This window comes from Phaenicophaeus curvirostris, chromosome 1 (genome assembly GCF_032191515.1).
Source record: "Phaenicophaeus curvirostris isolate KB17595 chromosome 1, BPBGC_Pcur_1.0, whole genome shotgun sequence".
Taxonomy (NCBI): Eukaryota; Metazoa; Chordata; class Aves; order Cuculiformes; family Cuculidae; genus Phaenicophaeus; species Phaenicophaeus curvirostris.
The window spans coordinates 186,430,040-186,454,859 of NC_091392.1; the positions used below are offsets into that span (position 1 = coordinate 186,430,040).

Sequence of the window (24,820 nt, forward strand, 5' to 3'; positions counted from 1 at the left end):
ATGAATGAGAAAAGTAGCCCTAGCATATTAGCAGGTGAAAGCACAACTTTGTTATGAACGGGACTAACCCAAAGCGGTAACAGGATGTTAGCTCTGGTTGTTTTAAGAAAAGATTTCAGAGAAAAGAGTGGTGGCTTCAGATAAAAATTATCTATAAGTGAATACAAAAAGCCTTACGTTACTCCACTAACTCCCACAGCTTTGGCCAAGAGTGTTCCAAGGCATCTCCTTAGATTTATACTAAAATGATGAAAATGCATAGAACACACTTCTTGCCATTTTGCCGTCCCAAGTCTGGGGTGACTCCATTCTTGGCAGTTACATCCCTCCTTGTTTTTCAGCATCTGGCCAGAAGGACTTTAAAACCCAACATCTGATTCAAAGGTGACCTCTTGGCCCAGCTCCTGTTGCATCAGCTTTGTTTGATGCGTTTCCTTTGATTCCCTGAACTATAGGTGAATTCATCAGTGCACAAGCAGAGAAAAAAAGAAATGGAATAAACCAGGAAGGATAAAACATAAGCATATCACTCTGGCCAAAGCAGGAAAGAAGATTCTCCTATTGAAACGGAAATACCTGTTTGTAATTATCCTTCAATAATTTTATTTGCCAGAGGTTACTATTGTAAGGCTGAACAACTTGCGAAGAAGCAAGCCATCCTTGCACCAAGCAAGAAGAGGAAAAGAGACAGATAAACAGATCATCAGAGTTCATTTGATTTATTCTGTGTATTGCAACAAGGTGCATTTTAAAACTGGTTTAGAGACTTGCCTTGCCTGTCACTGGGATACATCAGTGAACATGTTGTTAATTACAAACATAAGGGTGACTAAAATATCTAGGTTGGGCATCACTATTCTTAAAGACAACATATGTCCTCAGATGGGACTGGGAAGTCCAACACTGGAATTCCACCCTCCAGACCATAGATTGTTGTGGCGAGCTGCAACATATCTTCTCTGCAACCAGCATTGTGGAGCTCTCAGGACAGAGGCTTCTGCCATAGGTGGGAAATACCTTAGTCTGACGGAGGGGCACTTAGCAGGACTCAAAAAGCATATCAAGAAAGCCATTTATGAGAGAACATCTGCCAGCTCTGACAACTAGGAGAGACCACCTCACCCAGAGTAAAGACACCACCAGCATTTTGGCTCTTTGAAAAGCAATGTCTCTTTCTTCCAATGCTTTATTCTGACAAATTTAGCTCTAATTTGGAAAAAGGAGAGCTCTGTTTCAGCCCCTGAGCATGGGAAATGGATGCAGCCTCCAGACTCTCCTCTCTTGCTCTGATGTTTTACCTCAGGGGCGTACACTTTGAAGGTATCCAACTCTTGAAGTGTGCAGTGCCTTCTACTGGAGAGCAGAGCCTAGCTCCTTGCTCTGGCACCATGCAGTTGGCTGGTTTCTGAGTGCTCATGGAAGGGAAAGTATTCAGTCATTGCTGTGGCTGTGGGGGTTTCCCACCTACGTGATGCTGAGAAAGCCCAGACTGAAGTGGTGCCTGGCCTTGGTGAAGCCAATGTTTTTGCAACTCTGATTCACCTCCACAGTCTCTCTGTTTTCCCTGGTACACATTCTCTTACAACTTCATATCTAGCTAGATAAATCTTGCAGGGAGTGTCTCACTGCTTAGTCACACTAGGCCTGCCCACCCCATTGCATTTTCTACCATGTTCTTGTGGTAGACAAGACAATATTCATCTTATACTTAATTTCACACATCTAGGCCATACCTGTGCTCTTTAGTTAACCAGGACTAGTCCAAAAGCACTATTCCACAAGCAGCTGTATTTACCGTGCTTACATTAGACAACTAAGCTTGCCCAAACCAGAAAATGCTAATGGAACAGAATGGTTTATGTCCACAGTATTAAATCCTCTTACCCTCCAGAACAGGGTGCTTTTCATAGAATCATAGAATCATAGAATAACCAGGTTGGAAGAGACCCACCGGATCATCGAGTCCAACCATTCCTATCAAACACTAAACCATGACCCTCAGCACCTCATCCACCCGTGCCTTAAACACCTCCAGGGAAGGTGACTCAACCACCTCCCTGGGCAGCCTGTTCCAGTGCACAATGACCCTTTCTGTGAAGAATTTTTCCTAATGTCCAGCCTAAACCTCCCCTGGCGGAGCTTGAGGCCATTCCCTCTTGTCCTGTTCCCTGTCACTTGGGAGAAGAGGCCACCACCCTCCTCTCTACAACCTCCTTTCAGGTAGTTGTAGAGAGCAATGAGGTCTCCCCTCAGCCTCCTCTTCTCCAGGATAAACAACCCCAGCTCTCTCAGACGCTCCTCGTAAGACCTGTTCTCCAGCCCCTTTACCAGCTTCGTTGCTCTTCTCTGGACTCGTTCCAGAGCCTCAACATCCTTCTTGTGGTGAGGGGCCCAGAACTGAACACAGTATTCAAGGAGCGGTCTCACCAGTGCCGAGTACAGAGGGAAACATAGAACGGCCACAAGTTTGGGCTAACAGCTTTTGTGTCTAAGGACGATTTAGGACATCATTAGTTGGTATATGTGAAAATTGTCATGGACATTTTAAAAAATTTAGCAAAAGGGTGATTAAGTTCCATGAATATTCCTTAGCTTTGCTTAACTTACAAGCATAGAGGAGTCAAAGTTCTGCTTTATTTTGGAGAATTTCTTCAAGATCCATGTACGTATACTGTCCCATTCTGCAGCACACTTGCAACTTTACCCATAGTGGTCTAATGATGGACCTTACAACTGGTAATGGAAATGGGATTTAACTAAGACCAGCAGAGACCCCATGCTTTTCTGACATCTACAAATTTTTTTGTCTGCTTGCCTCAGTTTTGGGGGCAACCACAGCAATCTCATCAACAGCACATTTCCTTGGTTGGAGGCATGGTGCTTCATGGGAGGCAATGTCAAAAGCTTGATCCGAGTCTACCAGTGTCCACTTGTATCTACTGCATCCATTTCATCCCTGTATCCCTCGGTCAGCCGCGTTCTGCATAAATTCATCACCCATCAGAGCACAGTAAACAGTGAACTCAGCAGATGGCTCAATCCCACCCAGCCCCTCTGTTCTTGTTCCTGAAGAGGCTGAGGGGGAAAAATAAGTAGGTTTTCAGTCCAAGCTGGACTAATGCTATGAATGATTGGAGGGCCAAAAAGATGATCGAAGGGCTGGAGCACCTGCCATACATAGGCTGTGAGAGCTTGGCTTGTTCAGCCTAGAGAAGAGAAGGCTCCAGTGAGACCTTATAGCAGCCTTCCAGTACCTAAAGGGGGCCTAAAGGAAAATTGAGGAGGGGCACTTTATCAGGAAGCACAGGGACAGGGTGAGGGGTAATGGTTTTAAGCTGAAAGCGGAGATTTAGATTAGATATTAGGAAGACATTCTTTACCGTGAATGTGGTGAGGCACTGGAACAGGTTTCCCAGAGAAGTTGTGGCTACCCCATCCTTGGAGATATCCGAGGTCAAGTTGGATGAGGCTTTGAGCAACCTGACCCAGTGGAAGGTGTCCCTGCCCATGGAAGGCAGGTTGGAACTAGATGATCTCTAAGGCCCCTTCCAACCCAAACCACTCCAAGATTCCACGAACCAAGCCCTGCATCCTGCTCTGAGGAATTGTGCCCCCTTTGCTTCGCAGAGGGCACCTCCTCCTGCCCCTTGGCCACGTGTGGCTGTGACCAGACACAGGGTTCTCCAGTTCCACGCTGAACGTTCCTGCACTCTCCCTTCCTGGGGGGATGCATCGAAAGAAGTGTGGCCAGCAGGTCGAGGGAGGTGGTTCTGCCCCTCTATTCCTCTCCTGTGAGACCTCCTGTGAGAAGAAGAGGCTGAGCGCAGACTTCATTGCTGTCTAACTATCTGAAAGGAGGTTGTAGAGAGGAGGGTGCTGGCCTCTTCTCCCAAGTGACAGGGGACAGGACAAGGGGAATGGCCTGTAGCTTTACCAGGGGAGGTTTAGGTTGGACATCAGAAAAAAAAAAATCACAGAAAGGGTCATTGGGCACTGGAACAGGCTGCCCAGGGAGGTGGTTGAGTCACCTTCCCTGGAGGTGCTGAGGGGCATGGTTTAGTGTTTGATAGGAATGGTTGGACTCGATGATCCGGTGGGTGTCTTCCAACCTGGTTATTCTGATTCCCCATCCCCGTCGGCGCTCAGGGCCGGGGGATGGGGGGCCGGGGGCGGGGCTCGGGTATGCGGCGGGTGGCTGTGGGGCAGTGGGTGGCGGTGGCGAGGGAGGTGCGCGCGCAGGGCTGTGGCGGCGGGTAGCGCTCCCGCTCCCGCTCCCCTCTGCGTGCACCGGGCCGGCCCTCGGCGGGGCGCGGGTGAGTGAGCGCGGGGCGCGGAGCCCCCGGGCTGGGCCGAACCGAACCGAACCCATGAGCACGGGAGCGGCGGGGGGAGTGTGTGTAGCGGGGTCGGCGAGGGCGGAGGCGTCCGTGTTGTGCAATAGAAGCGCGGCGCAGAGAGCGGGGCGGCGCGGCGTCCCCTCCCGCCAAAACCAAAGGGGTCCTCCGCGGTGCCAGGGCCCCCGGCCGGTGCGGGGACGGTTGGGTTGCTTGGGGAAGCTGTGGCTGCCCCATCCTTGGAGGTGTTCAAGGCCAGGCTGGATAGGGCCTTGGGCAGCCTGATCCAGTGGGATGTCCCTGCCCATGGCAGGGGTTTGGAGCTGGATGATCTCAGGCTGGACATGAGAAAAAAAAAATTCACGGAAAGGGTCATTGGGCACTGGAACAGGCTGCCCAGGGAGGTGGTTGTGTCACCTTCCCTGGAGATGTTTAAAGGGTGGGTGGATGAGGTGCTGAGGGGCATGGTTTAGTGATTGATAGGAATGGTTGGACTCTATGATCTGGTGGGTCTTTTCCAACCTAATTATTCTGTGATTCTGTGATCTTGAAGGTCCCTTCCAACCCACACCATTCCATGATTCTACGATTGCCGCCTCCAGCGGTGCTCTCCCTCTGCCAGGGTGAGTGGCAAGCCAGAGCAGAGCTGGGAAACAAGACCTTAAGTGCATGCATGTTTCCCAGCTTCCCTGTTTCCTTGCCTGTCCTTGCTTTGCAGCGCCGTAGAGAGCGTGCTTTGCCGGGAGGTGAAGTCCCAAGTGTCAAGGAGAGACCCTGTGCTGTTTCCCTGGATGTCTTCCCATGTCCAAGGTAACTCCTGTTTGCTGCGCTGTCCTTTGCCTTTTCTTTCAAACTGTGAAAGGGGATGAGAAATGACCGAGAACACTGGTGTTGTTGGCAGTGCTCAAGCTGGCCCCATGCTTTGTGAGTTGCAGAGGTCTGCTTGTTCCTGAACCTGCTCTGGTGGCAAGGGACTTGTTTCCATTCTGTTTGTCAGGATTTTGCAGGCAGTTGGCCTGGCTAACAGGTGGATTTCTTCTTTTTTTTCCATATGTATGTATGAATGTTAGCGGCAGATGGGGCAGAGAGGGGATAAAAAGCCCATCTAAAAATCCTCAAGAGGGATTTATATATAGCTAAGGCTGGACAGAAAGATTGGGACTATGTACAGAAAGATCAGTTAGTTGTGTGGTTGGCTGTTAGAAGCTTTAGTTTTGGAGCATTATAAGTGCTGTACTGACTGGACAGAAGGGCACTTGCAGGTCTAATGACTTATCAGGCTGCAGATGTGGGTGGAAGAGCTCAGATGGTCACAGTGCTGCAGCTTTCAGTTAAGTATCTCCTAGTGGAGTGGCTTTGCCATGTGCGTGTGGCATGTGGGGTCAGAGTTCATGCTTGAGTAACATCCTCATGGTGCCGTGGTGATGTCCGGCATCAGGTGAAACGATGGGGCACTACCTCCCTCTGCCCTTCTCTGTGGGCTCCTCTGAGCCACAGGGTCAAGTGGGGAAGACATGGTCATGCATGTAGGTGTCGCGTGGGACCCTCGGCAGTGGAACAGCTCTGCCTCTTGAAGCTGTTCACACTGATGTTTGGCTGTCTCTGCCATCTTCAAGTCAGAAGCAAATACAATGATCTTCCTGAGGACAGGAAGAAACTTACCTTCTGGTCAGGTACTCTGTGGACTTCTTTGCATTCATTCAGTGGTCAGCCAAAATGCCTCTTAGACAGAATTGCCGTATAATGCAAAAGTGTGTAATTGCACAGGCTGCATAGCTGCAGATGCTGAGCATGGCAAAAGAACGTGCAAGCATGTCGATAGTTACAACCCTCAAACTTTCAAGTGTTTTGCATATCTTGTATTTTGAGTGATCTGAAGGGGACAGACCTTGTCTGGGCTCCGCTGCATGCATGCTTTAGGCAGTCACATTAGATGCGTTTCCTGAGTAGGACTGGCAGGTGTTTATTCGCCAATTAATGCCATTTTCCTGGGCTGTGTAACGTTTAGAGCCTTGCCACTCGTAGACTTGTGCTTATCAGTGAGGAGACACATTCATATGGAACTCCTTGTTTTGTGTGGGCTGTAACGGAAACCTGAGGGTAGCTAGGCTTCCAATTCCAGCAATTCAGTTGTGAATGGGGGTGAAATGTGTAATTGTGCCTATGCAATATGCTCTTGGCTCTACATGGAGAAAGAAGGATTCGCTGTACAAAATGAGTTAGCTTAGACAATAGAGGGAACCCATAACTCTTTCTCTAATGTAACTAGTTATTGGAGTAACAGGCTCTGAGGTGCGTTTTTGTTGAAACTTGTGTTACTCCCACTTTTTTTTTTTTTCTTGTTCTGTTTCCTGGGTAGCGTGCTGCCAGATTTCAGGTAAGGTCCATCCCTGTATGGTGAGCTCTGTCTGCTTTAGGTTGTGTGACGACAGGAGTGAGGGTTGATGTTTGCCAGTCTAGCTGGCATTGAGCACAGTTGATAGTCTGGTCTGTGCAGGAGGGAGGGCAAAAAGGTGTGGTGGTGGTTATTTACTTTCAGATGGTGAAAAAAGACAAGAAGAAATACAGTTCAGGTGAAGGAGGGCAGGGGTCTTCCTGCAGCTACTGCCTCTACTGCCTTTTGTTCACCATTGATCGATCTATCAAGTTCCTAGACCTTGATCTACCTTGACAGGTTAATGAGACTTTAGTGGACTTTCTGAAGTGTCACTTCCAGTTGTCTCGAAGCTTTCAGAGAATAGAAAACAAAGTAGAGACGTTAATTCTATTCTCTTGGCCTGTGTCTGTGATGCCAAAAGCTCAACTGCATGCAGGAGGAAGAGGGAGTGATTTACTTTGCCTGCAGATGTGCCCTGTGGATGCCTGCTTCATCCTGGTGAGGTTTATTGGCTCAGCCACTATGGTGCCAAAGCGTAGATGGGGATGTGGCAGAGCCCCACTGCCTCTCCTGAAAGATGAGCTAAGATGTCCCACTGACTTAACCAAGTATGTGAGAAACTAGTGGCATTGACCAGCAGAACCAGGAGGCTGGATTGCGTGGAGAACTAGCTCAGCAATTCTGGGCAGTATTGGTTGGGGTCAACTCCCTAGTCAATAGTGACCCAGAGTTTGTAACCCCGGGTGGATCTTTTAGCTGTCTACGTCAGTGCATTTGGCAGTATCCTACAGCTTTCCACTATCTGTTATATCCTCATCCTTTGTTGTTCTAGGGCCAGAATCCTTGCAAATCTGTCATGTGCTGAATGGTGTTGAAGGTAGCATTCATCTGGCCAAATGTAGTCATCTACGTTGAAGGTAGCCAGCCCTGGATACGTCAGCCAGGGAAGGGCTGGACGTTCCTGGAGTGTGATTCATCTCAACGTGGTACGCTGAAGCAGATGTGTTGAGACCTGAAAGCTGCTTACCACTGACTATAGAAGGAGACATTGGGGGATTAGCTTCAGTGTAAAAGCCTGCACTGTAAATGTCTAAATGTTTATCTCTATGAACTTGTGAGGTTTTCAGATTCCTCAGTGGCTTAGGGAAGAGTTGGGCCTGTTTGCACTACGGGTGGGTTTGTTCTAGTATTGGAGCCCTCCCTCCTTGGTGCTGTTGTTGTGAAGTCACTGGCCACTTAAGCCTGTGGGGCAAAAAAACAAAAGGAAAGAAAAAGACATACATGAATCTCTTTAGTCAAACAAAATATGCGGTCTATCAGCTGCCCAATGATAGGCTCACTGGTTGCAGCATTCTCGACAACTGCCTGTGGTTCGTGGGCAGTTTGGGGGTGTCAGGAACTGGGGTTTCCACCTTGCCTTGATGGTGGGTCGGCAGCTGTTGCCCTTACAAAGATCCCTGACTCCAGTGGAGACCACCAAGGTGTCAGGTCACAAATTCCCTGAACAGCATCTGGTACAGAAGTGCCTTATTTCAGAGCTTCTGGAATAAAGTACTGTGAGATTTTTTTGTTCCAGGTACATTTTTGAGTTTCTGGGGTTTTGTTTATTTTTGCTTAAGTGAAAAACATTTCAGAAACTTATTCCACAGAGGTGCAATTTTTGTGTGTTCAGGGATTGCAGTAAGTGCAATAGGAAAAAGCGTGCTACTAGCTTCTTTGCTGAGCAGCATCCGTCATTAAATTTTCCCATTAATATGACCTGTTCCTCAGTGGCTACCATGCTGTGTCTTGACCCCTTTTCTGAGAAATCCATGCTATTGCTACATGTTCTAAAATACTACATTTATTACCATCTACTTAATGTAGTAGTATTTAGCTTTGTATTTTTGTTCATTTCTTTCTCCTGTCTTTTTCTGAAAAAATGGAGTAAGTCTTGGGTTCCCTTTTAACAGACTACCACACAAATATTCCAGCTGTCTTTTCTGAGCTGTACAGATTTCGCAATTCACTCTTGCCTCATTATTTTCCTGAAACTTGTCATTTGTTTGTGTCTTTCCTTGTAGATCTTATTCATCCATTTAATTTTTAGGTTACAAGGGTGAGGATTTTGCTTAGTATTCTGTTTCTGAGGACTTGCAATTAATTACTATCCTTATTTACTGAGTGAGCTATGCTTTTTTCTTTGAAATTTAATGGCTATTTGGCCGTCATCTACTTCTGAAAGTTTATTATAAGCCACTGTGGAGTTCTAAAAAAAAAGAACAATGACCTTTTATTTAACTAGGGTTTGTCCCTGGTACTGGTTCAGGCAGACGGTTAAAATCCCCTTGTACTAGATCATTCACTTATTCCTGGAGCCCGTTCTTCCAAATGAGAAGGTATTCTCAAAATAAATAGCTGTGTGTTTCATGACCCATATTATTCCTGGCCGTGTGTGGGTCTGACTGTCTTACATTGCCAGGTATTTTAATATCTGTGAGAAGACCCGAGTTTAGGGTAGATGCCTGTAATCTCTGGCTGCAGTTGTGCCTGCTGAGAAATTTGTGGCTGCTGACTGCTTACTGGCATCCCAGAGGCAGAGGTGATTGCTGCTCCAGTTTTCTGGCTGGTACACTTTAGAAAGCTTGCCGCTGACTTGTTTCAGCTAGGGTGAGGCTGGGCAGCACAGGCCGCTTCAGTGGTAGCTCTATGCTGACTCAAGTTAGCAGCTAGCTTACATCTTTGAAGTTTCAGCTGGAAAAGTAAATAGTATGGTGTATCTGTAGGAAATATTTGCTAGATCGAGTTAGCAGTGTTTGAGTGAACTGGTCCAGGATACCGTACAGGTAGCTCAGTGAATGTAGCAGAGAGGAGGATGATGTCTGGGAGGTAGAAGGCAGCAGTGGTACCAAGCATTTAGGGACGTTTACCTCTGTAGCCAGTGCACTTGAAGCTGTTAGAAAACCAATGTCTACATTAGTACAGTGCTGCTCAGCCTGTCTGCAGTGAACCACGTAAGTTTAGTGGTTTGATTAAACCAAAGGTGAGTTTGCTTTGGCTGTGGGATATTTGAGGGATGTGGTATAGTGCCACTTGCCATTGTTATAAAAGAATTACCATTGTTACAGAAGAAATGCTGTGCCAAATCACCTTTTTATTTTCTGACTAAAGCATAGTGAGGTCAGGGCTTGGGAAAACTTGCTTGCGAAGGACCTGCTTCCCAGCCTGCCTCTGTAGTGGGGTTGGGAGGTGGTGTAACTCTGGATAGTGGGGGAACAGCAGACCTTCCTGTGAAATCTGGAGTCAGTAAGAAAAAACAATTTTGCCAAATAAGAAAGGAGGAAGAAAAAAAAGTACAAGCTATAGATGATAACAAGATCAGGCCAATGGTAATTCTAGTAATGTTACATTGTGAATGCTTATGTGGGAGGTTTATTCGGATGTATATGTGACAGAAGTAATCTTTGAAAGAAATAACATTTCTTTAAGCTGAAGAAGCGCTTGCCTTTGTCAGGCAAAAGATTCTTAAAATAAACTACTTGGTAAAACTGCATTATTGATTTTGCAGAAGTAGGTTATTTTGTTGAAGTGACTCTCTTATAAAGCAGTATCAGCTAGAAAAGCAGATACTGTGATGTACCTTTAGAAAATTTTGCAGAGGGGATTGGTTGGCTCAGGTAACCAGAATAGTCGTTCATCTTTAGGTTGCTGATTAAAACTCCACTCAGGGTTGCACACTGCCTGACGGCAGTTTCATGACCCGTGTGATATAATTTCCAAGCAAAGGATGCTGCTGCATGCTGCACCAGTTGTTTTTTCCTTGCAGAAAGTTCACAGGGGTGACCTGTGACATAGGTGGTGTGAAGATTTTCAGTCTTTGTCTCACTTTGCAGTGACAGTCTGTGCATCAGACCAGTTTGTGTGCTTAGAGACCCTGAAAGCTGAGAGCAGGCCATTAAGAAAAATAAAACAAAATGAACCCCTCTCCTTTTTTTTGCTCTACTTAGAGTAGCAACAGAAGGGTGTTTTTTGTTTCAAATTATTTGCAATAAGAATCATTAAAAGCTATAGACAATGAATATATAATGTAATTGTCATAAAAGGAAAAAATGTCATGTAGTTGAGGACCTGACTAATTGGGCTGGCACCTTTTAGCAACCTATTGAATCACAGAATCTTAGAATGGTGTGAGTTGGAAGAGACCTTAAAGAACATGTAGTTCCACGCCCCCTACCATGGGCAGGACACCTCCCACTAGATCCGGCCACCCAAGGCCTCATCCAACCTGGTCTCGAACACCTCCAGGGATGGGGCAGCCACAACTTCCCTGGGCAACCTGTTCCAGTGCCTCACCAGCCTCATCATGAAGAAATTCTTCCTTATGTCTAGTCTAAATCTTCCCCTCTCCAATTTATAGCCATTCCCCTAGTCCTACTACTCCATGCCTTTGTAAAAAGTCCCTCCCAGCTTTCTTCTAGGGCCCCTTCAGGTACTGAAAAGCCGTTACAAGGTCTGCTCGGAGCCTTCTCTCCTCCAGGCTGAAAAGCCCTAACTGTCTTGGCCTTTCCTCATAGCAGAGGTGCTCCAGCCCTCTGATGATCTTTGTAAACCTCCTCTGGACCCATTTTAACAGCTCCCTATCCTTCTTATGCTGAGGAGACCAGAACTGGACACAATACTCTAGGTGGGGTCTCATAAGGGCAGACCAGAGGGGGAGAATAACCTCCCTCAGTTGGCTGGCCATGCTTATTATGATGCAGCCTAAGATATGTTTGGCCTTCTGGGCTGCGAGCATGCATTGCCGGCTCATGTTGACCTTCTCATCAACCAGCACCCCCAACTCCTTCTTTGCAGGGCTGCTCTCAATCACATCATCCCCCATCCTGTATTGAAACTATGGATTGCCCTGACCCAGGTGCAGGACATTGCACTTGGCCTTGTTGAACCTCATGAGGTTCGCGCAGGCCCACTTCTCCGGCTTGTCCAGGTCCCTTGAATAAAGGTCCATGGGTGCTGTATAGAAAGGAAGTGATTAAAACGGGTATTTAAAAGTCTGTCTTCCACTTGCTACCTGAACTTGTCTGATCCAGGTTTGAAGTACCAAGGTGCCATGCCGACCGCAGGTGCCTTAGGCAGGACCTCTCTGGCTGTTCAGTCTGCTGGAAGAAAGGAGCAAAATGTTCTGGCACACTCAGCAAGAAGAAAGTGCAATACCCAGAGGTTAACAGCTGAATGACGGATTAGGGTGGAGGTGCCACGTCTTGGAGGGCAAAAACAATGGGTGTTTGTTCGGGATTTTGGAAGCATGAGATTGAAGTGGGAATTTGGTCTCTAGCATCCTTTCAGTTCAGGAGAGGCACCAACACAAGCAATAGAGTGGAAAGTATTAACAGTTAAGCATCTGGAGAAGAACAGAAGAAAATATTTATGCTTTATTCTGAAAGTGCTAGAATCTGTGCTTGGACAGTCCTGAAATCTAAAGCTTTGTCCAGAAAACACATTTTTGAGGGAAACAAGTGTAAGGAATCATTGCTCTTGTGAGGGAAGTGGATTTCTGAGTTGCCAAAGCCCCAAGGACCATTCAGAGACTTTCACATCTTTCAGTTAACTGTCACAGAAAGACAGTTCAGAATTCATCAAGGTGGTTTTGCTTCTGCTGGCTCTAGATTCAATAGGTTTTCTGTCTTGAGGAGCGATCTGGTACGATTTTCATGGATGTCTGCTAGAGAGAGCCCTGCAGTAGCGGGGAAAGGCAGGCGTCTCTGGAGGGTTATTCCTCCTGTCTCTCTTCTGGATGAATTTATACCTAGAATTGCCTATCTTTGACTACAGAGTGGGCTGAGATGGTACCCTGAGCCCAAATTTCTGCTTTGGAGTAGGCTAAAGCTAGTTGAGAGGAATTGTATCCCTCTTAACCTAGCTGGCAGGTGAAGAAATACAAGTATGCCCTCCAAGGGAACTTGTATGAGTGCTGAAGCCACACTTTTGTGTTTTGGCTGCTCCAGATAAACCATCACAGATGTTAGAGTACTTTTGAACCTGCCTTTTCCTTTGAAGGAACTACCTGGAGAGCAGACCAGCATGGTGCAGGACACCATCAAAAGCACAACAGCAGCTCTTTCCTTTTTATGCTGCTTTTCAGACTCTTGGGGGAAAATGCTATTTACAATTTGTTGCAGTTATTTTACTTTAAAACTACTGATATTTTTTTCCCAAGTCCCAGTACCCATGTAGAGCTAAGCAGAATATTTACAGCCAGTGGTTTGTTTCCTTCCTGCTGTTGCTTAAAGAGGCTAGCAGCAGCAGAGCTTATTATACTTCAAAGTTTCTTGTTCTAGATAAGTGACATGGGGAGAGATGGTACTGTACTTGCTCACAGAAGTATGTTGAAATGTATAATGCAACGCCTCTCAGAGGCTGTCGTATTTAGGCCTCTCTGCCTATCTTCCCCCTGCTCTGTAAATAGAATTAAGAGTGACTTCCTTTGATGCCAGAATGATGATTTGGAAAAATATAAGATTTTTAAAAGGTATTAGGATGATATTAGTAATTTTTCTCCCAATAAGAAGTGCATGCTTATTTACTCCAAACACTCTACTTTTGCTGGTAGGGACACAATTATTTTTAAGGTTAGTCATATAATTTCCTTTGACTTCCCCTGTGTGCTGTGTGGCTTCACTTATCTCTGTCACTGGGCTCCAGGTGCGGGTTTTGGGGCAGACTGGGATTCTGCAAGAGTAACAGGGAGGTACAGGTGACAATTCCAATAAAATCAGGTATCTGAGTAAGATTTTAGCCAACAAGTTGGGCATCTACTAGTGGTGGGGTTGAATAACAAGTATATGGCAAATCTTTTTCTTTTTTGCTCATGGGAGTAAATCTCTTCTGTAAGTTGACTTGTACTTCTGAGGGAGCCAGAACAAGCTCCCTTGGACACATGTGGGTTGTGAGAGATGACTTTCTATTGCACAGAATGCAAAGTACACTGTAAGGCTGGCTGCAAGGTAATGCCTCTTGTGCTAAAAATGGGGCTGAGTCTGTGCTGTTTTGCAGCAGGTTCATGATTGGGCTTTGGCCAAACCTACCAACCTTCTGCATTTCTTACCTCTATCTCATCCCCGCTCTCACCTCTCCCCCAACTTCACATGAGGGCTATGCCTTTCTCTGCATCCCTTAGGGATGGTTATGAGCTTTGTGCCCAAATCCCTCTTTGGGCTGGCCAGCACTGAGGGGGTTCTAGGTCCCTCCATGTGGCATCAGCAGTGGGACAGAAACGTGCAGCCTGTGGTTTGGCTCCTGATTTGTCTGGTGGGTGTTTAGTTTTGGGGGAAGAAAACTTCAGGTCTTGATTAAGGCCCAGGCAGGCGTGGGAAGCCTTTTGTTGTACATCGAGAAAGGGCTGCGCTTGGACATCTCTTTACCTCAGCCTTTCCCCATCATCAGCCCTGCAGCCTTGAACATTGGGTTAGGTGGAGGCAAAATTCCCCTTAGACAACAGATCTTCAGTCAGGGAGCAGAGGAGAGCTGAATGGTGAGCTTGTGGCTAAGAAAAGTGTTTGCCCAAAGCAAACAAACTCCACACCTACCTCTCTGTGAAACGTAATTCCGCTTCAGTGTTTTAAGTCCTTTCTGATAAGATTTATTTAGGTAGAATATATGAAAAATGAGTGCTGATATCTGACTGGTCTGACGAGGGGGTAACCAACCGCTCCTGTTTTCACACAAACATCCATTACTTATTTTAGGACTAAATGCCTAAAATGGATGCAGTTTTTAGAGGCATTTTGTTTTAAATCCATCAGCACTTTGGAGCTGTGTAGTCTATATCCTGACGGCTTGTGGGATTATTTGCAAAACACTTCTGAGACTGTATTTTTTCCCCACAGTCAGACCCAGAATCCCATTCCATATGTCCTTATTTTTTTTAATTAATTGGGTTCTCCTGTCTTGTTGAATGTGGGATTTTACTGGTTCAGGCTGAAGGGCTGAAGGGCTGCAAAGCCAGATAGTTTTGGGCCAAGCACTGAAACAAGTTTTAACAGCAAACAGGTAAGAGCATGGGCAAACCTGCCGTGGAAACTGCTTGTAGTATTTGCAAAAAAATATTAAGCTCTGCATTGTTGCTGTTCCTCACTACCAGCTGGCTTTTAGTTGCCCTCTCTGCTTGTGGTGACCGGGAATATTGTGGAGGGCAGCTGCCTTGGGAAAGGAAGAAGGTGGTAAGATGATGCAATGTGAGCAGCTTGTGGCAAGCCTGGAGGCAGCCACAGATAGTGGTGCAGGCTGGGCTGGGACAGCCAGGGTGCGCAGTCATGGCCAGGATGGTTTGATCCCAGGAGAGGAGTGTTCCCCCTGCCTTGCCATGGTAAGGGATGGCAGAAGAGACTGTGCCTCTTCTCAAGCTGGGAGGTGAGTGTGGTGTCCATCATTTCTAGGTGTGCTGGCTGCACTTCTGGAGGGGGGATGCCCCCTGCCTCAAATGTGGGGTGGCAGGCAGCTTTTATCACCTCCCCTCTCTCTCCTTCACACAGCCCTGTGCTGTACCTCATCTGTTCCACCTCTTTGCACTGTCCTTGGCTCCCTTTTTGCTGTGGGTGGATGTCTAGACTACACTGACATGGACATATCCTGTGGTCCTGACAGCCAAGTTTTGGCTCTGCCCTGCCCAGCCCAATTTCCACCCCAAAACAACAGTCCCTGGCGAGACGTGTGTCATGGGCTGGCAGGGAGGTTGCGTATGTGTCATTAACTGTCAGGGAGTTGGGACATCGTCGTATCCCAGTTATGCTGAAGGTGTGGGCATACCATCAGTGCTCAGCATCTTCCTCTGCCACGGTTTGGGCTGCCTGGACTGTCTTAGGGATTGCACCTGTGAGATGCTCTGCTCCTCATGCTGTTCCCAGGCAGCCAGGGCATCAGTGGCCCCTCGGTGTCATGTGCTGGTGGCTCCTTTGACACTGAGTGGCCCTGGTCAGTTGAGTGTTTCTGCTTGAAGGGCAGTATTGGTTTGATCGGATGGTAGCATTCAGTCATTGCTTTTAAACCAGTGTGTGTCAGGGCACTGTCTTTCGGGCGATGGTCTTCCTGAAGAACTCTCCAGTGGAAATAACTTGTATGCTAGGAGTTGTGAAAAGCCACCCCTGAAACTGCAGGTACACAGCGTCCTCTTGGCTGCAGGAGAGTACGTGCCTGCGCACGCCAGCTGTGTGAGGTGCAAAGTGCTTGTTGGTACCGGCACACACCAGCCGAGCGGGGTGCCAAGTGCTTGTTGGTGCCTGCAATTACCAACACATGGAGCTTGGGAGGAGGTGATCCCTCCCAGCCTCTGAGTTATGCCTGAAATGTGGGAATACTGGGTCTAAAAGTAAACATTTTAGCTCCTTTCAGACTAGGCTTCCCTTTGGTATGGTGTAAGTCATATTTGCAGAAGCTTTAGTATTAGGTCTGTAGTCATGCAGTCACCCTCAGGAAGGCTGTTATAATTTTTGAATGCGGCTGTCTTGCTTAATAAGAGACTTTGTGGGGTTTTTTGAGAAAAGGGAAGCTTTTCTTAATTTTTCTGCTGTATCAAGTCATTGTCCAACAGCTACATCTGAGTGCAGGGCTGGCAAGTGGAAGGTCTGACTTGGGCAAGCCCTTGAAAATGGCCTCCAAATCATGAAAATATATTCTAATTATTTTCTAATGACTTTTTGATTGCATAATCGATGTAGCATAATTTGGTGTTTCCTAGAATCATAGAATAGTTGGGGTTGGAAGGGACCTTAAAGTTCATCCAGTTCAATGCCCCTGCCATGGACAGGAACACCTCCACTAGATCAGGTTGCTCAAAGGCCCATCCAGCCTGACCTTGAACACTTAATTTGCAGACATAGTTACCTGAGGATAGCGGAACATTTGTCAGAAGCCTAGGCTCATCTTGTTGTAAGGTACTGGAAGTCCTGTTACTTGGCCATGTACAACTTCTATTCCCCTTCTTTCCTGAATGACTGCGTGTTCAGCACAGGCAGAGCTCTTCCTCGTGTGAGCACTTCTTCTGAAGTTTGTTACCGAGCATGTCCTCTAAAAAATCTCTTCAAACTCTCCCACCTTTTGCACAGAAACATCCCTTCCTGCTTTCTTAGTAAAGCAAGGGCTTCTTTTGCTTTGAGTCAGTACCCATTGTGGTAACAGAGGAAGTTTTTAATTGGGACAGCAGTGTGGTGATGAACCGTGCACCCCTGCTAGGAATTTGCCTGTTTGAGAAACGTTTGACTTGCAGATTTGTTGGTCCACAGGGGTGGTTAGCCCTGGTCTGTGGTCCAGCATATTGCTCAGGCAGGATGTCCATGGACCACTGGGCAAGGGTGACCTGGGTCTGTTGCTGCCACATGGCCCTGTCTCTGACTACAGCTGCCACTGCTCACCACTGGCCACCTGCTGGCCTCCACCTGCTTCTTGCTGCACAAGGAACAACTCTCCACAGGGACATCTCTAAAAGACCAGCTCTACATGGGGACAACTCTACGCGAGGAACTCCAAATCCTATCCCTAAACCCTCCCTGTGGAGAGTTGTCCCTTCCTGTGTAGGAAAATCCACTGATTTATACCCACTTTGATCTGCCCCTTGTCCACACCTGAAAATCCCCACTCAGTTGTGTCCTTCCTCCTGGTGAAATGACAGTGTTTGGGGAAGTCCTCTCCTTCCTTCTCTCTCTCTCTGTTTGTCTCATTGGATGAGTCCCACATCTGTACAAGATGGTGTGTGTTTTTCTGCATGAAGGCTGAGGCTCCTAATCTTTTTATTTGTTTGTTTCCTCACTACTGTTTTAATAACAAACAAATTTCTGTCTCTGTCAGTCTTGCTTCCTTATCTCCTAAGGGGCATTTCCCACCTTCTTCCAAGGACAATTGTCCAAGGACCATAACTGGAGCTTGTTGAATAGCATGGCTGGGCATTTTGGCTAAGCAAAGCTTTGTCTTCGTTTTATCTGGGTTTCATAAGATGGAAGCTCACTTATTTAATGTTGTTTTCCAGAGTATAATTTTTTTTCTGCTTGATACCAAGGCTGAGTCCCTGGCAGTTTGTGGGTGATGTGTCACTTTGAGTAGACCCTGGCAATCTGTCTCGGGCTTTCATTTGGGAAATCTGATTATCATTGGCGGTCCCTTTGGGTTTTCTGACAAATTAAAGGCGTTAAACCAAGCAGTTTTCTTGCAGAGTGTAATTTGAAGCCATGCTGAGGGACTATTTGAGGAGACTGTACTAGAGCTTGGTGGGAGACTTTTCAATTTGATGCTTTTTTGATCAAAAAAAAGTGATTAATGTAATGAGAGAGGTGTGACACCCTTTATTGTCTAGGCAGGAAGACATCTCTAACTTTTTCATCCCTGAGGAAGTGTAAATGGCAAATGCGATGCTGTCTTCCTCCTCCAAAGAGCTATGTGCTGTTTTGAGCTGCCAGAGGATCTTCACTGGCTGAAGTCCAAGGTATGGGCTGAAAGGACTAGGAGCGCTGAAAGCAGCTTCTGTGGGATGCTACTTCTCAGATGGGAATCCACCCTGGGAAGTGTCCTATCCCTCAGCTCTGCCTCGACTGCTGGCTGTGGTGGCCTGCCAGCTGGTCAGTTGTAAGCACAGCACTTGGTTTGTTTCAGTGATGCTGTTTTTCAGCACGATTCCCCAGCTGGTTATTCTGGTACAGCTACAGAAGTGATAAAGGTTGGGGACAGGAACATCTGGTTTCATGGTTTAACCCTGCCAAAACAAACATGTTGTCTAGCTACACCTGAATCTTCCCTGCTTTGAGGCAGGGTGCACTACATCCAGTTCGTGTCTAGCAGGTATATATCTAACCTGTTCTTGCAGCACTTGGGTGGTAGAAGCTCTCATCTTGTATCCTGTTCCAGCCTTTCATTGTGCCTGCAGTTGGAAAGTGATTCTGATGTCTAATTCCCCACTGCAAATTAAGCCTAATACGTTGTGTATTTGTGCAGTAGACAAGAAGGGGGATTAATGTCTATCCAACCTTTTACCTGTTGAATGCCTTACTGGGTGCCACATTTGATGTAAATCCCAGCTGAAGCTTTGTGGAGAAGAAGGGGCATCCCTGAACTTCCATTTTGGAGATTTTGAAGCTTGAAGTCTGGGAGGTGGAAGCATTTCCCTTGGGATTTTCAGAGCAGGAACCTCCCTCTTTTATTTGGTCAAAAATTACTACTCATCTCAAAATTAATTTCACAGATCATCACAAATAACCCAGATTGAGTTTTCTGCAGGTATTGAGACAAAACATTGAAGTTTACCTGCTTTGAAATTTTGAGCAGGTTGAGACTTCTTGTCTGGACTTGAGCAAAAGGACAGGAAGTTGTCCTGGGATGAGAGAGGAATTTCTGACATTGATACAACCAGTAGCTGTGATGGTTTGGAAAGCAGGCAAGTGAGTGGCAGTACCGCACCTTTTTCCTGAGGAAATACTGGAGCACCAGCACCTTCTTCATGTCCAGTGGGACTTGATTTTCCCCCTTCAGTAACTGGTTGCTGGTAGGTGAGTGATGTAGGGATTAGAGAGCACCTCACTGCTTCTTTTCCAATGGAAGAAATTCTCCAGGGCTGTGTGATGCTTGGAGATGAGTGGAAGATGCTGCCTTGGAAATGTCTCTAGGCTCTGGAGCTTGAGGAACAGAAGCCTACCCTATCCGCAGTCATCTGTGACCACAAGCTGGCCCTGCAACATGACCTCTATCCTGACGCTAAAGCAGCTGCACTCAACATAGTGAACTTCCTACAGTCAGTGTGTCCTTAAGCAAGTGATTGATGTTGTGTTTCATATACACTGCACACCCATGTGTCTACACACCGTTAGCTCTATTTAGTGTGTAGTTTATATTTAACTGAATAGCCTCCTTTTGAGTAGCAAATGCCTTGCTAGTGTCTGACCCTGGTTTTTAATTACAGAATTGGCAAAGAATATAATATTTAGTATCCATGTACATACACTGATGCAATCTACATTTCTGTAGTGCATATTGAGATGTATGCACTCATGAAAAATAAAAAATAAAACTATGACAATCAAGAAGGGAACAATTTAACAGCACATGCACAAAACATTCCTTGCCTGATTAAAATACTTCAGTGGAGGAGCATTCCTTTACACACAGTGAAACCAGTGGAAAGAATTGCAGTGACTTTGGTGGCTTTTAACTTGGGCTCTTTGCCATTGCTGCTGCTACTATGGTGGGATATCTTCTAGCTTCACATAATGCTAATGTTTGGTCATGACTTCATTCTCATCAGCTTCTTTTCTGGTGGCAGGCATCTGCAAATGGCTACAACCACAGCCTCTGAGTTGGTTCTCAGCATTTATGCCAAGTGGGTCCTCTCTAAACTGCCTGCCTTGTGCAGCACAGCTGCTGAGGACATTGCAGCAGCTTTGGGGACCGAACCAGATGCACTGTAGCGCCACGTCCTTTTCTTCTTTTTCTTAAAGTCTCAAGATGGGTGTTCAAATCTCTGTGGGTAAAGTTCAGGATCAGCTCTAGCAGTCTTGTCTCTGCTCTGTCACTTGTGCGGAGTAATGCAACAAAACATTGCAGAATTCTCAAGGCAAGACCGTTTGGAATGATGTATCTGACACAAAAGCCTGCTTTATACTGTAATGTATCACACCTGGGGCTCATGTGCCTTGGTGACTGACTTCCCCCACTGTATTTCTGAATGACGCTTCAAAAAGTATTCAGTGGTTCTGGCTTGGTCCCTTACAACATAACCTCTTTGCATCTAGGAGTCTGCAGTCAAATACAACACCCAAAAACGTCTGTAATGCTAATGGCAATAATAGGAATTGAGGTTTTCCACCTCTTTTTTTGGCACAGGACTTCTCTGTGAGTGATGCTGTCTTGGGGATAGAAGTAGTAAAATCAACCTTTTGGAAAGTGCTCCCAAATGGATGTGTGTTGATCAAAAAGTTAGCATCATCACTACCAGCGTATTCAGGGAGCTGACCTGTGTTTAAACTAAAAACAGAGGGCCAAAACCATTCCACGTTGTTTGCCAAACATACAAACATGGCACAAGAACAAGCTGTTTGTTCTGCAGATGAGTAGCAGTGATTGTACAACTGTGCAGGGGGGTACATTTGCTGAAGATCAAAAGGATGCTGGGGAAATATAAGACCATCCAAGAAACATAATTTTGCCATGAGAGAAGGGTACTTTGGCAGTAGAGGTTTCCACGTGTTTCAAAATGGACATAAGCGTATGTGAGACAATGTTGAATGGGGATTTCTGCTTGAACTTCTTCCAAGGACGTGGCTGGGGAGTTCATTGGATATGCGGCAGAGTCAGGCTTGGATGTTCTTCTTTCACAGAATCACTAGGTTGGAAAAGACTCACAGGATCATCGAGTCCAACCATTCCTATCAACCACTAAACCGTGCCCCTCAGCACCTCATTCACCCAAAAACTCCTTGTTCAGTGTAGTCGGGTTTAATTTCATTGCTTTTCCTTAAATAGGAGAGAAAGATTCTCAGGAGGAACGAGGCCTTGAAGTAGATAAGGAGTGATTTCCAGAAGATGAAACAAATCGTATTTGTTTAGGCAGAGATATTACTGCTTATGTAAAATGGTGTCCTTATTTTTACTTGTGGTGTTTTATGTTTAGCGGGGCAGATGTTTGTTATGGTTTATTTTTTACTGTTAACCAGATGCAAGTGTGCTTATTTTCTTATGGAATTGTTTTAAAGAATGTCCCTTTTTAATGTTGTTAATGGGGAAGGAAATCTATGAACCTGATATAATAGGTATGTTAACCATTAGATAAAAGGAGGAAGAATATCTTATTTTATTTGAAAATACAATACATTCAAGACACAAGGACTTGGAAAAGGAACAAAATTAATAAACAAAATGCACTATGAATAAAAGACAAGGACCAGGAGCAGTGGGTGGAATGTGGCCCTGATTGAAGTTGATGGGAGCTTTGCCATCGACTTCAGTGGGACAGGATTTCACCCAAGGATGTGGCCCCTGCCCCAAGGTCCGCATTGCTAGATTATCTGGGTGTGTCATTGCTTCCCACCACTCTCAAAGCCTTTGGTTTATGGTGAAACATAAAGGTACCCAGAGCCTTGAGGTGAAGCCATTTCCTACCCAAGGTCTTAGTGAACAGGGCTTGCAGTTTGATATTTTGTATCAGAGAAACTGCACCTAAAGCTGGGGTGAGAGCTAGGTGTGTGCAGAACAAAGCTAATCTAATCTACATTCATTCAAATCAAGTTTCCAGAGCTCGAAGGTAGTTATGTACCATCTGGTAACATTTCTGGCGTAATTTATGTTATTTTAAGTAATTAGGACTGCACAATGCCACACCACAGGAGTACTGACCGTACTTACCTTTTCAAGTATGGTTGGGAGTGGGAGTGAGAAGAACCAGCCCAGAACACATTTCTTCACTTCAAAGGCAAGAACGGCTGTTTCAGGAAGTGAGATCACAACCAGATCCAACTTCTAAGGAGGGGAAAAACCATAATCTCTGCCCAAATCACCCTTTGATACTATTGCAGAGATAACAAATTATATCAGAGGAAAGGTTTGGGGCAGAGGTCTAAGGCCCCTGTACTGCATCCTGCTAAACCAAAAGATCCCCTGAAAAAAGTCCTGCTTGTCTTTATTGAAGGTCTTCTTGCCAAGCTGCAGTGAAAATAATTGAAAGTGAAAGGTTGATTTTGGTACCTGCTGTTTCAAATCCACAAAACCTGTAAGAAATGCTTAGGATGGTGATCAGTCACCTGTGAGATGAAGGGCAGCCCTGCGTGAGAGGGATGCAGAACATTGCTGCAGCCGTGCCCTGCACCCAGATCCCTGTATATTTTCTGCAGGCCATAGGAGGTATTTTATTTTGTTCATAAGAGAGGCACTCAGACGTTCTGATGCTTCTTGGGCAGAACGACGTTGATATCTTGATCTTGAGATCAGCCGGAAGAGCACTGTCTGATGGCATTAAGTCGATTCCAGGATGTTGGCCTTAATTCCAGGGCTGTCATAATTAAATAGCTCCTCTTCTAAACAAATTATCCACAAAAAGCGGTTCTGCTTTTTTTTTGATAGCCATACTACAGCTGTGAACACCTGTCGATATGCCTGAGGGTGCTTCAAACTGAAATTGCTCTGAAATATGTTTGTTGTGACATACTCTTGAGTTATACATAAGTTCAAGATAATTCACTAGATCTTTTCTTTTTTTCTTTTAAATTAATAAATCCTATGTCTCCCTGCCCCTGAAACCTTGCCACATTTGTGCCATAATCTGCCATCCCTGCAGCAAGGGGCTGTTTCTCTCTTGGGAACGTTGTCCTTCCTAGCCTTGTTCTTGCCTGATGAATGATTTGTTGTGTTGTGTGTGGCAAGGGAGGGCATGGGGTACCAGATCTGCATTCATTTTTAATGCAGAGATGCAACTTCCACTGGCTTTGGACCACTAAGTCATGTTAATTTTGCAAGACACCAGGTTAAGTTAAATTTAATTTAAATAGTTAGGTAGGAAATAAAGGGTCTATGTATTGTTAGGCAGCATGTTTTTGAAGTGGCGGCCCTGAGCCAAACCCTGGAAGAGATCTTGACATCCGCAGCTCCTCAGGTGTCAATGGTGGTGGAAGGAGAAGGCAGAGCAGCTCTCATCTTCAGGGAACCTTGGTCTCCATCTGAAGGCACTTAGGCAACAGTAATGTCAGGTTGCACAGCCTGACCTCTGCCTTTTGCTTTTGTTCACCACAGAGCGTGTCCTCCTTGGAGCTTTGTGCAGTGTATGGGGACAGCAGGTTATTTACTCACTGCAAGCAAGCGTATAGGTAGTGCTACCTAGCTCTTAGGGTTAGCCCTGTTCCCATCACATGAGCATCAGAGAAGCCCATGTGTTGAAGAGTGAGTGCACATGACAAACCTTTTCCTTGTGCACGTTTTGTGGTCCAATCCTGCAGGGTACCTTCTCCTCACATTGGTTTTCCATGTAAGAAATGTTCAGCACCTTATGGGATGCTCAGCAAAGTTGATGTCAACTTGGAGTCACAAACCCTGAGGAACACAAAATAACACATAAGTCACTGCGGTTTTGGGAGGCCTGGGCCTGTAGCCTCACACAGGGTGAAATGTCTCAGAAAGATTTTCTCCAAGCTTCTCCTGTTCCCCTCTCGGGAGTGCATCCGGGCCTGCGCAATGGGAAGGGCAGGGGAGCCTTGCCTAGCCACACTGTTTCTCTGCAGACCTCCCTGGCTCATTGCTCAGATCCCTGCTGAGCTGGACCATCTTTGCACCTCCTTTCCATTTTCTGTCTTTATTAATAGCCTTAGCTGAGACTTTCCTGAATTGTTCTGTGTTGCTTCTAACTCCTCTGTCCATGCTGTTGAATGTCTAAACCTTGCCATAAATATTGACTTAGCAAGAAGTAAATCAGTTCTTTGGCATTTCTTGATCTTTCTGTACCACAGAATAAACCTGTGTTTGTCCTGAAATGCAGAGTTTGATTCTGAGTTGAACTGGTGTTGACTTTCAGAGTAGCTTTGGAAAAAAAATCCATTAACACGTCTCCTTTGGGCATCTTGCTCGTAGTTGGCTGCAGTTTATGGCAGTGATTTTTTTGTTTTGTTTTGTAGGCCTTTTTTAAAGTATCTTCTGTAGTGTTTTTTTTCTTGTTGCATAGCACTGAGTTCCTCCCCATTTCATGGAGCTCCAGACGTGAGTGTCAACCACCGCCGCCACCAGGCAGGGTAGGTGAGTTAGCTATTATTAGACTTATTATTGGCTGCATTGCTGTGCTCTACTGGGAGCTGAGCATAGCCTGGGACTCGTAGTGTCCTAAAATAATAATAAAAAAAAATCATAGGGGATGATCCAGTGCAGCACTCATGTCATCTTATCTCAGTTTAAAGTTCAGGACTGCTCGGTCTCTGTTTTTGGTAAGATGAGCAGGTATCCAGCTGAAAGCAATCCCTACTGGCATGGATTTGGTTAAGATTTGAGTGGGAAAGAGGCTGCATGAGGGAATTGACATATAAATACACTTAGGTAACCAAGCCTGTCTTCCTTCTGAAGGGAGAAAATAGTTTTCCCTCTGTGTGTGTGTTGGGAATTCCCATTATTCACCAAATGGGAA

General features: G+C 45.9%; 2 protein-coding genes across 4 annotated transcripts in view; one reads left to right on the top strand and one right to left on the bottom strand.

Annotated features, from left to right (window-relative positions):
• The window catches only part of MTUS2 (microtubule associated scaffold protein 2), a 738,607-nt gene that overhangs the window by 373,002 nt on the left and 340,785 nt on the right, over positions 1-24,820 (bottom strand). The window lies entirely within an intron of this gene.
• The window catches only part of SLC7A1 (solute carrier family 7 member 1), a 214,431-nt gene continuing 193,890 nt past the window's right edge, over positions 4,280-24,820 (top strand). For 2 of the 3 annotated variants that reach the window (XR_011339673.1, XM_069882942.1), the window contains exon 1: positions 4,280-4,313. The gene's annotated coding sequence lies outside the window, so the exon portion shown is untranslated. Of the gene's footprint in view, positions 4,314-19,106; positions 19,214-24,820 lie in introns of those variants that run through there. The other variant, XM_069882948.1, reaches the window with a different exon arrangement.